Source organism: Tamandua tetradactyla, chromosome 4 (genome assembly GCF_023851605.1).
Source record: "Tamandua tetradactyla isolate mTamTet1 chromosome 4, mTamTet1.pri, whole genome shotgun sequence".
NCBI lineage: Eukaryota > Metazoa > Chordata > Mammalia > Pilosa > Myrmecophagidae > Tamandua > Tamandua tetradactyla.
The window spans coordinates 159,819,441-159,826,659 of record NC_135330.1 but is presented as its reverse complement, the minus strand read 5'-3'; the positions used below and the strand labels follow the sequence as shown (position 1 = coordinate 159,826,659).

The 7,219-nt window shown below is 43.9% G+C and overlaps 1 long non-coding RNA gene across 1 annotated transcript; it reads right to left on the bottom strand.

Moving 5' to 3' along the window:
- Window positions 1-1,009: 1,009 nt before the first annotated feature.
- On the bottom strand, window positions 1,010-3,896 carry LOC143681465 (uncharacterized). Its single transcript, XR_013174666.1, has 2 exons — window positions 3,773-3,896; window positions 1,010-2,011 (listed from the first exon to the last, which is right to left on the bottom strand). It is a non-coding gene; the product is annotated as an uncharacterized LOC143681465 (long non-coding RNA).
- Window positions 3,897-7,219: the final 3,323 nt, after the last annotated feature.

The following is a 7,219-nucleotide window of genomic DNA, read 5'->3' as shown; positions in this document are numbered from 1 at the left end:
ACAGGTCCAAAGAAAGCAGAAAGGCATATCCTGTACAGATCATTGTGCATTATTCACAATAAACTTCCTTTACAATTGTAACGGATACTTGACAGCCAAGTAAATTCAACCCAATAGAAAATATAATCAAAATTTATATCTAGTAAATCTGGCAGGCAATCTCATGAGAATGCTTTAGTACAATAAAACAAAACTTGATTTCAAGGGACAAAAAGCTGTATATACATATTTTAGACTAACAAAACTATAACTAAGTTACATATATATATATTTTAAATACTTCACATCTGGAACATTTAGCAGTGGAAGTTGGTATCTTGAATAAAATTTAATTTTCAAAATCTTCTGGTCACAATCCCCACCAAACTCAACAGGCCGGGACAAGTGCAATACCAAACATAAACACAGCATTGCAACTGATCCCAACCTGTGTAGAAAGGGGTTTGATTTTCCCTTACTTTTCTACAGACTTTTCACTACCACAGTCAGTTTTGCATGGATTTGCACAGCAGAATATCACACAGCTGGATGCAAACCTGCAAAACTAACCATAGAACAGTGTTCAATAATAAGGACAGTTTGATTGGGTGACAGGTCGAAGCTGGAGTTCTACAGCTAGCAGTACTTTAAGTGCTCATAATGCAGTAGATAACTAAACACTACCTGCACTATAAGCACTTTAGTGCTACAGAAGCTGTCACATCAAATACACCAGGCAGATTCTACATCGACACAATAAAAGTACATAAAATTAGTTAAAGAAAAAAAAACACTTGAAGGAAATAGCAGGCCACCATCAGTTTTGCATAGATTTGCACAACTACATTCTTCTTGTAGTGCAACTATGCAAAACTAATAGAGGACTGCAAACAAACAAACAAAAAATCTATTAAAACACCTATATACTTGCTTGGCTTGAATTACTGGATGAAAACATAACTTCTTATGCCAGAAGGAGCACTTAGGGCAGTAGATGCTAATCTACTTCACTATCTGCACTAGATGCACCTTAGAACAAAAAGCACTCAACACCAGCAGTCCCTGTGCTTTTAAAGCCCACCTTGGCTTCCTGAGGCAGCTGTCACCATAATGCTACAAGTGCCTTCACTGCAGTAGATGCACATATCACTACCTGCACTGTAAGCACTTTGACATTATTCTGACTGGTCAATCTTCAGTTTAACAAGGTGATGTTCTCTTTATTCCTGCTAAATTTGAAATAAGAAATTAGCATACCTCAAACTTACAACCTTAAAACATTAAATTCCACATAATCCATAATGGGGAAGTTTGGTTATTCCAAACCTGTGAGTTTCTTTAGGCAGATTTAGGCTTTAAAATTGGGAGAAAACTCAGTCACAACAAAATATCATCTGAACACCATACACAAAAAAGTGGTGGCTCTTCCTTATACTATGCCTTTCCTAAAGGCGTACTTGTAAAAATCTGAGTGAAAACTAATATATGAAGGACAATTTGACTCATTTGTACCCTTTAGAGGACATCTTCACACCACGGTGGCTAAATATTTTCCTTTTGTCCAGTTTTCTAATTAGCAAATACTCAGCAGACAATAAATTTAATATTCAAGCTTACATTTCAAGTTCATTAGTTTGTTGTAGAATTTAAATATCCCGTTAATTTTATACTTTAAAAATTTATCACCCCGGGTTAGATCTATTTTATTAACCAATTTGAAAGCATTCTAAAATTACATTTTGTAAACTGTACAAGTGAGTTTTGAGAGCTGTATAAGGATATTTACGTTGTATTTATCAACTAAGTTATTCCATGTTGAATGAATTTTCTAGAGCAGTACAAAATACGTATTTCACACTTTAAAATCCAATCCAATCTATTTATTCAAATCAAAGGTTCAAGTGAAGAGAAATTTGTTTCTAAAAAGTTCACGAAGAAAATTAGTATACACTTACCCACGTGGGACAACTTCCTTCTCAGCAAGTATCCTTAGAAAAGCTTTTGGTGCAAGTTAGGTCCACGTGTATGATGACTGGGTGGGGTGAAGGAGAAAAGAGGCATAGGGGAAAAATAGTAAACATATTTGCTTAAAATTAGCACCTACCAAATTCATATTTAAACTTGCTCTTTTCCAGTTCCCTACAACTAGTGTACTCCATTTGCAAAACCAAGATTAACAGAGTTGGGCAATACTGACAGGGTTTAAAAAGCAAACAATGTGTGGGTGAAAATGTAGAAGAGAATAAAAGTTAGAAAAATCCCAAGTATTGGAATCAAGTCTTTAACTGTATAATCCGATAGATAAACTCCTGAAATACTTGGGTATGATCAACAGTAATCGTTAAGTTTTCAGCTCCAACGAAAAAGGGGGGAAAAAAACCCAGGGACTATTCTTCACCACCCCTCCCCCAATCAAGACCTCGTGGCTGCAAGCCGGGATAAAGAGTTGTTCCCCCACACTGCTGTGGTCGTAATGGCATGATGCTAATTCTTTCTTTTGGTAGCATCACAGCAAGAAAAATGCCTTTTCCCGTTTTTTATCCCCATGCGCCCATTTAGGAATAGAAAACGGGGCAAGAAACACCCGTGACTGCAAAGTGCCCGCCACCCTCATGGAGCCCGGGCCGGCAGCACATGTCGCACAAGGAGGCGCGTAGCCCTGCGGTTCCCAGCGCGGCCGCCAGGGGGCGGTGGGTCAGACCCGGGGGTGGCCGGACACGGCCCCCCATCCCCCTTTCCCGGCGGCAGCCGCGCGGCGACCAGCGGCGCCGAGACCCGAGTGCTGAGGGGACGCGAGCGCACCGCCCCTCCTTTGTGTCCCCCGCCCCCCTCCCCGAGCCAGGCCCAGAGGGGCGGGGGCTCCGCGGCCGCGGGTGCCCGTCGCACGCGGCCCGAGGCCTAAGCCGGGAACAATCGGCGGCAGCGCGCAGTCGCCGCCATGTCCCCCGCCCTCACCCCCGCGCAGCCCGCCCCGCAAGAACATGGCGGCGCGGCCGTCGCTCCCGCCGAGCCGGGCCGGCCCTCCCGCGCCGCGTACGTTAAAGAGTGGATGGGCGAAGACGAGTCCACGCCACAACCGAACCCGGCCCTGGCCTCCTCTGCGGCCCACGGCCGAGGAAGTTGCGAGGTCTGCCCGGAGACTGCCCGCGCAGATTAACAAAGCCCACGCGGAGCGAGGGAAGCGCCCAGGCCGCGCCGACCGGACCTCCCACGCCCCTCCACCGGTCTCGCGCACCCAAAGTTTTGGGGGGTCTCAGGCTCCCGCCCACGCCACGCCGCCCGCCGGCGCAGGTACCTCGTGGGCGCGCCCCCCTCCCGGCCTGCGGCCTGCCTCATGTGCCGCTACCGCCGTCGCTTTGTTCTGGAGGCGCTTTAACTCTCACCCCCAGGAGAAACTTTCCCTACCAGGGAACCCCGCACCCCGAGTACATCCCGAGCCCTGGAAAAGGATGCAGGCCTCTCGGGTCCCCTCCCCGAAGGGCCATTGTGTACTCCGCGCGCCCACCCACCCGCCGGGGCCGACCCCGGGAGGGTCCGCGCGGGTCCCGGGCGCGGCCGCCGCTCCCTCCTTCCCCCCATCCCCGGCCCTGCCCCTCCGCCAGCCCGCGTGCGAGAGAGCGGGGAGTGAGCGGCGGCCACCACACGCCGGGGCGCCAACGGCCCGAGAACCGCCCCAGTTCCCGGCCACGCCGACCCGGGCCAATCCGCCCCCCCACCCCAGCCCGCCCGCCCTCCGGACCGAGGCCACACACAACAGGTTTCACTCAGTCGGCGGAGGGGCGGGCAGACTCACCAGGAGGAGTAGCTGCCACCATCTTCGCCTTGCCCGCCGCGGAATCTCGCTCCCACCTACCCACCCGCCTCCGCTTTACTACGAGCCGAGGCCCCAGGCCGGGGGTGCGGCTGGCCGGCCCGCCCTGCGGTGGGGGCTTTGCGGAGGGGCGCGAGCGCGGCGGCGCGGCGGGGGTCGCCCCCACCCCCTCTGCCTCGCCCGAGGGCGCGAAGTGGCGCGAAGGCGCAGGTCGGACGGCGACGGAGACACCTCGAAGGACCATGTGGGTGAATGAAGGGCGGCGGCTCCCGCCTCAACGTAAATACGGACAAGCCCCACTCCCTCATTAGCATAAAAAACAAAGTACTTCCGACCTCCCCGCCCGCCCGCCAATCACTGCAGGCCCCGCCCACGGCGGCAGCTCGGGCTAGGCGGTCGGGAGAGCGGGAGCCCGGAGTCGCTCGCGCCGCTGCGCAGCCTTCCTCGGGCCGTGCTCCCCGCAGCCTCCCCCCGCCCCCCACCGTCCGCTTCGCGGAGCGCCTCCGACACGCCCTTCCCTAACTAGTTCTGCGCGGGTGCAGACCCCCGCGCCCCGCACGCCCTCCTTTAACCACGCGTTTCCTGGCGCTTCCTGTGGGCTGTGCTGGTCTTTGGGACTCGACATATACGCGATGTGATTACGGTTTATTACTTTCCTTGCCCTTGATGGGTTTGGGTGGTAATTACGGGCCTGCTTCATGCAAACATGAACCCAAGTATGAGCCATGCTTATTCTCACATCTAAACGGGCTTACTAGTGCAAAGATCGTTCTAAACCCAGAAATAAATGCATTACATCCGAGGCTGTTATGAATGTACAAATCGTTGAAATGTGTTTCCCTAACCCGGCCGTCTCAACCAAGATGTGTTTCCTTAACTAAAACGCATGCTCAAGCAGAGGTTTCCCAGCTGCAGTAGCTGATCCTCCTCGTATACCCGGCTGCACTCAGTAAGAACTCTAGGTTCTGTAGAAATAGTATAGCTCTGAAAGAACCTTATAAACAGAACCACAGGCTTCAGCTCAGGACCTAGAAGCTGACAAAAGGAGCTCACTCATGAGCGCCTCTTTATAACACATTGTGGTTCAGGAAATTCCAGAATTCTCAGAAACAGAGTTGTTAAAAGAAATGGGGATTCATAACATTCACTACAGATACAGTAATTTTAACTTAGCTTAAATAAATCAGCATGTGTTTATTGGAAAACACATAACTAATTCGAGAATTTTAAAGTCGACTGTAAAAAACATATTACCAGGAGATGTCTTCAACGTCCAAGTGTTAAAAGTTTTGACGTTTAAGTCTTGACGATATTGCTATTTACCATCCTGTTCTGACTCATTTTATCATGCTTTGCTTAATTTCAAACTAGTGGTGATATAAAACTAGTGGTGATATAAAAAATAATGGACTAAGTTACAGGTTTTGACTGCTCGTTTATATCAAGGATCTGTTTTCTAGATATTTATTGCTTTATATATCAAAACAGAAGTTCGCATCTGAAATTTACAATATTTAATCTTTTTTGAAATGACAGTCATTTTTTAGTCTTTCAAAGGAGAAGTTAATTAGTAATTATATTTAAAAGTCTAATTTATGTTATTTTTGGTCAGCATTGACTGGTATGTCAATTCCTTTTTCTTTAAAACTCTTAACTTCTGCTTTAGATTAGAATGGCTGAGGGACTGTAAGTGTTCATCACACTCTCTGAATCATGGGAAATCCCACCTATATGCAGCTTTCTTAGCAGTAGAAAACTTATCTCACACTGTCTTTCCAATTAGTTGATGTTACTTTTAGACAATTAACAATATCTCTGCAGAAATCTGATGTACAAGCACCTATTTTCTGTGATGACAGTTCAAGGGATTTAATTCTTAATTCATACATTTCATATGCAATCTGAGATTTTAGAAGACGTAAAGTTAATTAAACTTACATACTTGGAAATCCCAGATAGTTTCATAATTAGTAGATTGCATTTTATTTTTGAGGGTTTTGCTCATAGTTCCTTTCGAGATAAAAAAATCATATAACCAGAGTAAGTGAAAATATTTCAAACACAATGAATTTGAAGTTTAGCACACTTTTTATTTTCTTGAAGTACTACTAACTAGAAAGTTGTCCTTCTCAATTTCAGGGGCCACAGCTACACTAGACTTTGTTATACTCTATAACTAAAATATAGACTTTTGTGATCAGGATTTTGAAGATCAGGAAAATACTTGAACTGTTAACAAATGCCTATTTGCAACCAAGAAATGTAAAATAAAGCTATCCAGAATACCAAAGTAAATACTAGCTTCTGAAATTAGTTAAAGCATGCTACTGTTTCATACAATCCAGAACTTTTTAGATGAATTGAAAAGCTTCAGTGCAACATTAGGACAGTTCCATATAACTGAATGTTTGCATGATGTGAACAAGAAGTAGATAAATTATTTTCCACTTTTCACTTATATGTTTCAGAATCTTGCAGTCATAGATGCTATGAATTGAGAATATCTAAAAAGTATTTAAACTTATTAATAACATTGAGAATTTTATTTCCTACTTTTTCTGTTACACTATATCAGTATAAATTGACTTAGTTGGGTTGAGTTTTTGAAAGATAAATTCAGTTACAATATTCTTGCTCTGTGGCATAATTCACATTCATATAATAGATTTGAAAACCCAGGAATGATTGAGGAATCTAAAGAAATTTAAACTTTTCAGTGTTATTTTAAACTATATCTAAATATAATTTAAAAAGTAATTCGGTGATAATCTATACATTTGCTATAACAATTGGTATATTTCATATTTTAGTAATTTGGCATTTTAACATGGCTTACTTATTGGCTATTTATTATTTTCTCACTGTATTTAAATTTTATGGGAAAAGTGAAACAAATTTAAGTACCACTTCAAATTCGGCAAATTAACTGGCTATGAACCAAGTACATTTTTGGTATGTTTTATGATGTAGCAAACAGTGAAAAATGACAGAAGTTCTTTGATTTAATTTTGGATTTTTAACAGTTGATATCTGTAAATGTCTGAAAATGTGTAATTTAGTCCTATCAGATTAATTCTATTTTATATTAAAGATTTTGAAAATAATCAATCCAATTTAACAATCATGTATTATGTTCCTATTATTCTCTGATAATGGTAGAAATGTAACAGAGTTAGAGCCCATGCTCATGAAAAGTTCGAGAACTATTTAATATTACTGACAACCATGAATCTTTCACAAATTTGCCACCCAAGATTTATGTCTTTAGGCTCTTACTTTATTTGTTCCTGCCAACTTCTAATAAGCGATTCTTCAGATGTCAAGTTATTTTACTTCCTTTATGAGGAATTTAGAAAATCTGTATATTGTATTTGTTATATGATAATCAGACATAGCATGAATATATGAATTATTTGCTACACATGGTAT